Below are 10,855 nucleotides of genomic sequence, written 5' to 3'. Positions count from 1 at the left end.
CTATAAAGTAATAAGTTCAAAACATGGTCATGGTGAGAGACTTGGAGAGGAATATTCAACATTTGAAACATGTGAGAGAGTCATGAGAGATGGAGAGTCGTACGATGGAGGTAGATTTACAATTGTGGCAGCAGATATGCAGAAATAAACTTTTAATGTTAAACAGATGCTGACATATAAGTGTCACTTCTCAAGTTTATAGACAAAGCTATGGAGGAAAAACATTTTTTAACTCGTGGATGTGAGAAAGTGTTGAACAAAAAAAATGTTGGGAGGAAAAAAAAAACAATGAGGTTGAAGATGTGATAAATTCCTTTCAACTGATGGATTTAAAGTAAGAGTCCAGACATTTTCTACAGCAGCAGTAATTTAATAAAGAATGATTCAAGCTCCGCCTCTGCACAAAAAAATGACAACACACACCAATAAATAAAATGACGGTGGATGGAGTCCAAAAAAGAAACAAGTGTTTATCTCTATATCTCTGAGCCTTCTTCTCACTTATGGACATGTATGTCTTCACAGATGTTATCAGGAGGTGGACTCTGTGGAGATCCACAGAGTCTCTGGTGAACTCAGGAGTCTCCTCCTCCTCCTCCTCTTCCTCCTCCTCTTCCTCCTCCTCCTCCTCCTCGTCCTCCTCCTCCTTCTGATGCTCCAGCTCCGGACCAGACGAGGAGGGACAAAAAAAAACAACTCGGCAGCTCGTCCGGAGACAAAAGACATGATCCCGGGCTCGTGGATGAAGTAACGCCCGCAGGCGGACAGACAGGAGCCGGCGGGACCGCGGAGACGCGCACGCCGCGGGATGTGCGCGCGGAGCCGCCTCGTGATTGGACGCCAGACTCTCTCTCTCTCTGAAGAAGAAGCTGCGGGATAAACAGCGAGTCATGCTGGAGTCAGAGCATCCACGAGTGGGAATCTAACGCGTGGTTTTTTTCTTTTTGGTTTTTTTTGTTCAACGTCAAGGAAGGGAGGGCGCTCTTCATGATCCAGGGATCAACTGGTGAGGAAGAGGAGGAGACTCACTTCAACACCTGCGTCTGGACTTCAGCGAGGAAGGTGCGTGTTTTTTTTGTTTTTTTCCCATCTTCAAGTTTAAAACTGAAGAAACGAGCGAGTGTTTGGATTCACACCGTCTTGAATTTCGTATTTAACGCGATGTTTCATTTATGAATTAAATTATTCAATGCAGTTGTTAAAGTTTAATGTGACTCTGAAGTAATACACATGCTTTCGGACGAATTAAAATAGTTATTTAACGTTTAAAGTAGCTGGTAAATGCAAATTTAACCTCCTATGATAGAAAGTTCATTTTTAATTCTTCATCTTTCCTTCATCTTCAGCTAAAAATTACCCCAAATTTATTATGGTTAAAATGACTTGTGTTCACTCACACTTTTTACAGTTTGAATTATCAAGAGAGAACTGGTTTTTATGTTTATTTTGGCGCGTATTTAAAAACGAATAAGCCTATTAGTAAATGTCTTGTTTGTTATTAAAAACACAGTTTCCAGACTTAATTTCGAGTAGTCATCATCTTAAATGGAGATTGTATTAAAATTATACTTGTGAAACATGTTTACTTTAACCTTTACTACATTAAAATCACATTGTATTTGCAAAAATAAATAACAGCAAGATTATAAAAGATGAAGGTTCTTTAAAGTAGTCTTATTAAAAACGATTTATATTAACACAGGAACCATTTTTCTTTAAAGTCGTATCTGTTCACCGTAATTAAAAGTCGTTTTGTTAATGACTTCTAATTGAAAAGCTCTACGATCAAATTGTTTATCTTTGCTTTCTATCGTGTTAAAGAAAGAACCATTTCCTCTTAGTGGAACCTGTGAAAAGTATTGCCCAGGGACCACATGGATTTATTTGGCCATTTTAAAGTTAAACAAGTTTCTACTCCTCTGTTCCTGTAACAAATGAAAACAGCATTTGAAGAAAATAAAATGTATTTTTTTGATGTATTAATACACCTTTAGAAATAGACAGAAACATGTGATTTCTTCATTATTCTTGCTCCCTTTTTCAAATCATATTTATCTATGGTTTGATATTCTAGACCAATAACTCAATCAGCACATGATGAATAGAGTCAAACCTGCAGCACCTTTAACCCTTAACCCTGACCGACTCCAGTGCATTTAATTAAAAACCAGGTCGCCGCTGTTGGTCGAGCGACAAATTAGGTTATATTTTGCAAGGTCGGCGCTCGCCGCGATCTTGTGTGAGTGTGGAAAGACTGTGACTCAGGTGCTGTTGAAATAATCGTCTTCTTCGTTGACTGAAACGCTTCTGAGCTCCATTTATTTCACTTCGCTCCGCAGGTGAGTTTGCTGCTGTTAAACAACTCAACAAAGCCGTTTATTTATCTCTTCCTCTCCTGAAAACGAGCTTGTCGTTTGTTTTAAATAAATATTGTTATTGACAGCGTATGATGACATGCTGCACACATGATATGAAGAGTGCTTTTGATGTTTATATTACATTTTTCTCCTCGTAATCTTCCACCTGTGAGAGCAGTTATTACTCAAAACTCTCAAAATGTCAAAAGGTGAAGAGACACGACTTCTGCTTCTTACCTGAACGCTCGCCGTTGGTTAACACGTCTTAAAATGTCTCATGTGATCGAAGTAAACATGCGGTGAGAACACAAGTCACTTAAATACACAAATACACATCTTCTCTATTATCTCGTACACACATTAGACGATAGTTAGATACTACCTTTTCGTAGAAAATCCCTTTTAAATGTCAGGAGCGTTCGGTTCTGCTTTTAAATGTCACATAATATCGTTATTTAGATGAAATTACAAAATGCTACGAGTCGATAACATCCAGGCGAGGCATGTGCGAGGATTGTAAAAAATATCTTGTACAAATATTTGCCACAAAAGTTGTACTGTTGTTGGAAGTGGCCGTATATTTGTAGACATCAGTAATCTCTGTATGTTAGCACGATCCCTTCACAGCGAGAAGGTTGCCGGTTCGCTTCCAGGTCGGGAGGAAGTCAACTTCTAAGTTTGTTTGTTCTCCCAGTTGTTGCGTGGGTTTACCTCGGGTACTCCGGTTTCCTCCCACAGTCCAAAAACATTCAGAGGTTGATTGGGAATTGGGGAAAGTGTGTGAATATTTGTGTGCACTCCGACGGACTGGCGTCCTGTCCAGGGTGTTCCGCGGCTCACCCCCTAAGAAGCTGGGATAGGCTCCTACTTTTGTTATAATAAGCTTTAGACCAACTGAACATGTAATTCGCTCCACGCCAAAAACCCAAACCAGTCCAACACAACTGACTAAACCAATCATTAGTATTGAGCAAACTTGTCGCCCGTGTTAGCGGTGACCATGTTGCTATGAACTGGGAACAGGAGGAGAAGCTCCTGAGGGCTAAAGGTGCGTCATGAGCAAGATGAGTATAAACTTGTGTTGATGTTTTTTTTAATCGTCATCTATTCATCCTTTGTCTTAATATTACAGTTGCACATTCAACACTGCTCTGGAAAAAAGGTGTGTCATTGAAAATGCAAATATATTTAAGCCAACAGTTCAGAAAGAGGCTGGGCGTAGTAGTAGTAGTAGTAGTGGTAGTGGTGGTAGTAGTGTTAGTAAAAGTAGAAGTAGTACTGTTAGTAGTAGTAGTAGAAGTAGAAGTAGAAATAGAAGTAAAAGTAGACGCAGTAGTAGTAGTACTGTTAGTAGTAGTAGTAGTAGAAGTAGAAGTAGAAGTAGAAGTAGAAGTAGTAGTAGATGTAGTAGTAGTAGTAGAAGTAGTAGTAGAGTTAAAAGTAGGGGTGTGTGTTGACAAGAATCTAGCGATGAGATACATTTTAAGATAAAGGAACAATGATGAGATATATTGCGATACTGTAGTAACAAGGATATATTTGTAGTATGGTCGAGTACTTGACTCTGGTGTTGTAGTATTTACAGACCACATGACTCTTGACAAAGTCGTAACTGATTTAATTTGTTTTCAAACCACAATGAGTCCAAACATCAGCTTTATAAAACTGCTAAAGTCAACCGTATCCTCTCATACTCAGTCACCTCCGGTATCTAGCAGCATTTCATTTTTATTTTGCGGAGGACGTAATGAATGCTAGGCATGAAGGCATCTAGCGGCCAGAAGTTGAATTGCAACACAAAAAAATTAACAAATTTTTTATTTTTATTTTAAACTGACTTGATTTAAATTTAATAAATAAAAATAATTATGATGAAGTTAAAATATGATTTTTAGGGCCAAACAAAACAAAACATAGATACAGTGTTGTTTACAATCAATAGAGTTTCTTAAAAATATATATATATATATATTTATTTTAAAATAAACACATGTTAACATCAAGCTTCAATCATAGTTGTGATACAAATAAATAAATATGAACATTTATTTTGTGAATTGTTGCACTTCCTAAAATAGTTTTTCTCTTTTCATTCCTAAAGCCTGACAATAACATCAGTGAATCATTTGAAGCGTTTAATCCAATATAAGTGAAGGGTTAATAACGACAACCATCCAGACCAGGGAGGATCGAGGCTCATCCCGGTGGGTTTTTTATTCAGCGACGGCCCTTCTATCCGGAGAGGGTCGTAAGCGCAGGTGTCTTCAAAGCAGAATGAGGCTCCTTTGAGGTAGGAAAGTCTCAATGACTTCACTCAGCCCTGGGGTCGCCGGACACACAGTCGGGGCTTTGACGCGAACAAATTGTGCTCGAAGACGCCGCGCTCATCCTGGGAGGCTCAGCGGGCTGGCAGGGGACCAGCGGAGCCCGGGACATTGCACTCCAGATGGCCCGGAGAGGCCAGAGGAAGAGAGCGGTCCAAGCCCAGCTGGGCGTGAGGAAAGCTGGACTGGAGCGTACGTGAGAGTGGGAGGACGACGAGAGGGATGAGCATGTGTGACTTGTCGAGAGGTGAGAGAGAGAGAGAGAGAGAGAGAGAGGGAGGTGATCCTGATGGAAAAAGTGTAGGAGGAGGAAGAAAGAGAAGATGAAGGTGTCGGCGAGTGTGTGTGTGTGTGTGTGCGTTGACAGGGATGCAGAGAGAGAGAGAGAGAGAGAGAGAAGGAAGCGGTGGCATGTGTGGGAGGGAGAGAGAAAATGAAGCTGGAAGACGGGAGTGAAGTTACACTACTGGAGGGAAGCAGAAGGAAAATAAATGTGTTTGTGTGTGTCTTCCTGTCCAAGATTCGAGATGCAGACAGGATTCTTGAAGAAGCTTGATGCGGGATCTGACACACACACGTGTGGTCAAGTGTGTGTGAGGAGAGTTAATCCTTCGATGCGTCTTCTTGCCAAACACTGTTTTCGTGATGAGGTTTGTGTGATGATGAACCATGTTTTTTACCCCTGCCAAGGAGGTCACGTGATCGTCTTGTTTATCTTCCCGCCGATGATGTTAAAGTATGAGGATAAGGAATGGATTTTTTTGTAGTTTATACAACTTTTTTTTAATCTATTTAATCTCTGAGAAAATTCCTTTTTTCCCAACTTTGTCTTAATCTTTACTTAAATCTTTTAAAGGGGCAATCATTGAATAAATCTTTACAACTTAAAACTGTTTCTTTCAACTGAGAAAAATCTCTAAACTTTGGAAAATGTTGTCACAACATGATCTGGAGCTTATATTCCATGTGTTTGTGTCTTCTCGTTTGGATAATTGTAAGAGCTTACTTTCGTGTTTAAACAAGAAGGAGCTGTCTCGCCTGCAGTTAATACAAACTCTGACCTGCTCTAGTAGAAGAACTCACATTTCTCCGATCCTTAAAACTCTTCACTGGCTCCCAGTTTCTTTCAGGATCAATTCTAAAATTCTGGATCTTACTTTCAGATCTATTCATGGTCAGACTCCTCCTTCCATCAGTGATCTGATCCAGCCTTACACCCCAGCTTGGGCTCTGAGGTCTGTGGATCAGAATCTACTGATGGTTCCTGAACACGGTTCAGGACCAGAGAAGAAAAATCCTTCCAGACTGTTGCTCCTAAGCTTTGGAACGATCTCCCTCTGTGTTTGATGATCTACTGTCATATTTAGAGACTATTATTAAATATTAGAAATATATACAAAAACGAAGAAGTTAGTTTCTACATGATCCAGTGGCTTCCTGAGGGCCACGTAAATACAGTCAATGGGTCTAAAGGGCCCCCAGATCGGCTCAAACTTCAACGGCTGATTCTACAATGTGTTTTATGAATTATATAAAGTTGTCAGTTCTTAGCCGTAGTGATAACCAGCAGCCATGAGAAGCCGTAAAAGTGAATGACCAAAACCTCATTAAAGTTGGAGATGAAAGAATAGAAAACTTAAAAAAAAAAAAAAACTATCTGGTCTAAGTTATCCTGTCTTGTAAATGGTTAGCCTCAAAGTAACTGTTTTTATTTATTCTGTAAAACTCCCTTTGTTCCTTTGGCCAACTTCACAAGTGTGTTGTTTATATGATATTGTTTTAGGGTTTAGGTTTAGGTTTATTTTTTATGAAAAATTGCTGTGTTGCTGTGGCTAATTGGAAAAAAACAACAGGAGACCTCCAGAGGGATCAATAAAGTTCTACCTTACCTAACCTAACCTAACCTAAAAACATATTGCAGAACGCTGGTATTTTCTTTATTGTTATTTCTTATTATTATTATGAATGAAATGTGTTCATGCAGGAAAAACATGTCAAGTCTGTTTCTGTTCAAATCCAAACTGACAGCACAAACATAACCCTCATCATCCAGCTGATACACTTGGACATATACAATCTTTTGCCTCGTTGCGTCTTTTATTTCTTTACAAACATGACAAACGGGGTGATCTTAAATCGATTGACTGATGGAAGTGACATTTCAGCTCCGCTCGGATGTTTCGTACGCTCGTGACGCCGTCTTGTGTTTGTGCGTCGCGGGCCCACGTTGTGTCGGCCACATGTCCTCCCACTGCTAGCGCGAGATCTGATCTTCTCTCCTCGCCGCGATTGAACCAACGGGATTCGTGTGGGTGGTCTTCAATGCCTCCGCCATGTTGTCAGCGATGGCCGGAGGCCTTTTCTTGTCCGTCAGTACGAACCAGCCCGGTTTGAAAAGTGCAAACGGAGCCTGACTCACCCAAAGTGTTTGAGTTTTTTGATGCTTTATAATTTGAATACAAGTACATTTACGACTTTATTGACACTATACGGTAACAGAAAACAATATTTGTGACGGTGTAGCTGATTGGACGAGCCCCCCCCCCCACAAGTTTATTTTTAATTGGATAAGCCAGCTGTCAATCAAAACAGCTGGTTAGGGGTTTGTAAGATGGTTGAAATAAACTAACCGAATGTAATGAATTGATATGAAGATATATTATAAACTTTAAATGATTTAACGTCCGTTTTGATTTTTGAATTGCACTTTACTTTTATAACTCATTTCCTGCCTGAACCTTTGTACGTGACATGACGCAGATAAGTAAGTAAGTAAGTAATTTGTATTTATACAGCGCTTTTCCAGACCAGGTTCACAAAGCGCGTAAACAATCAAAATAATATTCAATAAAGTATATACTTTAAAGGTCAAGATAATACTGACAACAACACAGGAGTTCCAGAAAATCAAGGAAAATCCTGCACGAATAAAAACGTCTTAAGATGTTTCTTGAAAGAGTCAGTAGACTCCATCAAGCGCAAAGAGAGAGGAGGATCGTTCCAAAGCATAACATAGAAATCAACTCTATTTTGCAGCACCATTTTCTCGTGAATCCTCTGGTGTATTTTGCATTAGTACTCATTTGAATATCCATGAAACAATACTCAAAACTCAGAACGGGACGAGAGGCTATTTTTATCCGCGGGAACTGACGGTATAGATCTCAACAACTGACATGAAAGTAACACAAGCTTGACAAGTTGACACTAAGGGGGTACGTGAAAAAAAAAAGAAGAACTTTAAGGTGTCACACTCCTTTTAACTCTTGAACACAAGCGTGGAACACATGAAGACAAACAGTCACAGAGCTTCACAGAGAGCTTCTCAGTGCTTGTGTTCCGGGAGCCGCCAGAGAGCGTGCGGCGAGAGAGCGCTCGCTCGTTTTCTTCTGCCACATCTGCTCCGTGATGGAACGGAGCATGATCTGCACTTTGATCGTGATGAATTATTCCTATCCTCGACTATAAATACGGCCGGGGTTGAGCGCACAATGTCTCTTTCAGTCGCTGCCTGAACAAGGAATCTGTGCTTACGTTAAAAAAGTCTGCGTCCTGACTGTGTCGCCGTGGGTGTATTAAAGCTCAGATTTTTTTTTTCTTTTGAGTTTGACTGCAGACAGAAGAGAACGACTTCTTCAGTAGGAAACTTTTCTCCCAAAAAAAATCTTGTCGCTCCACAAAGATTTTTGTAAAAGCGGCGAGGCTTATCTGCGGGGCGTTACAAGGCCAGTGTTTCCTCGAGAGTCCAGAACCCAAAAATATTGACTATTTGTTGCCCAACGTGGACGGAAAGACTCTCTCAGACATATTCCTGATTATTTTTCGTGGACACTGGTGTAAGGAAATGACAACTTTACTGTAATCAATCACCTAGATTTAACACACATTTCAAATAGTCACTTGATTAACTGATAATCTTACATATTTAATTCATATTATATAATCCTATTCTTGCATTGCATTCACTTAAACTAAACTCAGGTTCACAACTCAAAGGCCGAGGTCACAAAGCCTTGCACACACAGAAAGATTAAACAATCCCAGATTCCAGGACGTCTGGACACCTGTTTGAGAATTCACTCTGAAGGACACAAGTCGCTGGGAACAGATTCTTGAAAACAACAACTTTTGGTAAATTTCCACTACGATCACGTGCGACCAGCCATCTTAGAATCAAATGTTTACACTTACTGACCAATCCTACATTCACATTTGACTAGAGGCGTTAACCTGAATATTCTACTATAAAGATCCACCATTTTGTCCGATCTATGCGTTCTGGCATTCGAAGACGTCTGCGATAGATCTCTCTGCTTGCTAGCGCCCGTGTTCACGTAAGTTTCTCTCTGACTTTTGCATAATTCACTAAACGAGCATTTTTCTTAAACTCATCGATGTGTCTGTCCTTCATTCCATCACCATGTACGAGGCTGGGGAGGGTCGGTTCATCGGAACACAAAAACCCCTAACAGCTTGGTGCCGTGACCTGGATTTCATCAGGAAACACAAATGAAACTTGTGAAAAGGTTAAAAGAAATCATCGTGGCACTAGTGTTGGATCAGCTCGTTTTTTCTCGAGCTTAAGTCGTGGTAAAATCATATAAAGAATTGTATATTAATCTGCAAAATGAGATTTTATGTTGTAAGTCAGTAAGTCATTATTTGTAAAGCGTCTTTGTTAGACCAGGGTCACAAGGAGCTTTAACAATCGAAAACAATACACAGTTAAAATATTTACTTTAAAATGTCAAGGCCAAAGATAATTAGGAAAAAGCCTGAACAAATAAAAAGATCTTCAGATGTTTCTTGAAGGATTCAGTACATCCATCAAACACACAGAGAGAGGAAGATCGTTCCAAAAAAGGAGTCTGTTCAGGAACCATCAGTAGATTCTGATCCAAAGACCTCAGAGCCCGAGCTGGGGTGTAAGGCTGGATCAGATCACTGATGTAAGGAGGAGCCTGACCATGAATAGATCTGAAAGTAAGAACCGAACAGAACAGAGTTTTAAGGATCGGAGAAATGTGAGTTCTTCTACTAGAGCGGGAGAAGGTGTGAAAATAAAAACAGCCCTGAATATTTTTTAGAACCACAGCATAGAGAAACAAGATCCAAAAATGTTGTGGAAGACATTTGTTTCTTTCTACTTAACCCTTGGAAAAGAACAAAGGAGAATTAGTTAAATTTATAAAATATGACGACAATTGCAGTGACAAAAATTTGCAAGATCCAGACATTGACTGAGGACGAGAGGATAACATCCAGTCGGTTTTTAGAGCTGATTTTTGGACATATTTTGACTCTCAGTTCTATTAATGCAACCAAATGTGTCAGCGACCCCTCAATTAGTTTAGAAGATTATACAACTGTATCGGACAATTTATCGGTATCATGAGATTAGATTATCGCTAGGGCCCAAAGGATTTATGATCAGCATTTCCGTTGTGATCAACACACCTACAACTAAAATGTATCTTGAATTTTAAAAACTATTTTCAAAGGGATTCTGACAGTTTTTCGTCATGAAAGTTGATCCAGTAAACACCACTAGTTAACACCAAGAAGTCGTTTTATTTGATTGAGATGCAACAGTTTAACATGACTGGTTAATTCTAAACAGTCTATTTAATACAAAACTGGACCAACACGATGCTAAAGTGTGTTGCTTTCAAGCTAACCTAGTTAGTAACTTAGTAAAAAAAATATCAATTGTAGAATTGTGAATCCTTATTAACTAGAGGTTAAGTATATTTTCCAAACATGAATTTTCTTGTCAAACAAATTGTAATTTTGAACATAATGTCGTGATGATTGGTTTGGTTTCTCCTCGGCCCGGCTTTTGAAGCAGCTGCTTCTCTATTTCTTCATCGCCTGCTGCTTCCTGTACCGAGTCAAAGAGTCAAACGCGCGGTAAAAAATAAAATGGAGTAGTTATGGCAACAGCAGAAATGTGGCGTCTTGGTAAGAGCTGACACGCATTATGGTGTTATCATGTTACAGGTGTCAGCAGAGATGATGGAGGAGACGACCGGGTTGAAGATTATAAAGGATTTATCTTGGAATATTTAAATACAAACATATAGAAAATGTACTTTTCGAGTTATTTTTAGTTAATGGAAAGGCAGAGGCAACTGCTGAAGGTTGTTAAATTGTGTTGAAATGAATACTTTTTGT

General features: G+C 39.5%; 1 protein-coding gene across 1 annotated transcript in view; it reads left to right on the top strand.

The window, feature by feature from the left end:
- The first annotated feature begins 741 nt into the window (after nt 1-741).
- The window catches only part of chst8 (carbohydrate (N-acetylgalactosamine 4-0) sulfotransferase 8), a 214,974-nt gene continuing 204,860 nt past the window's right edge, over nt 742-10,855 (top strand). Inside the window, exon 1 of the mRNA XM_087793591.1 lies at nt 742-1,062. The gene's annotated coding sequence lies outside the window, so the exon portion shown is untranslated. The remainder of the gene's footprint in view (nt 1,063-10,855) is intronic.

The sequence above is a fragment of the Callionymus lyra genome, chromosome 6 (assembly GCF_982586985.1).
Source record: "Callionymus lyra chromosome 6, fCalLyr1.hap1.1, whole genome shotgun sequence".
NCBI lineage: Eukaryota > Metazoa > Chordata > Actinopteri > Syngnathiformes > Callionymidae > Callionymus > Callionymus lyra.
Note: the sequence above shows the minus strand (reverse complement) of the source record. Positions and strands in the feature narration are given on the sequence as shown.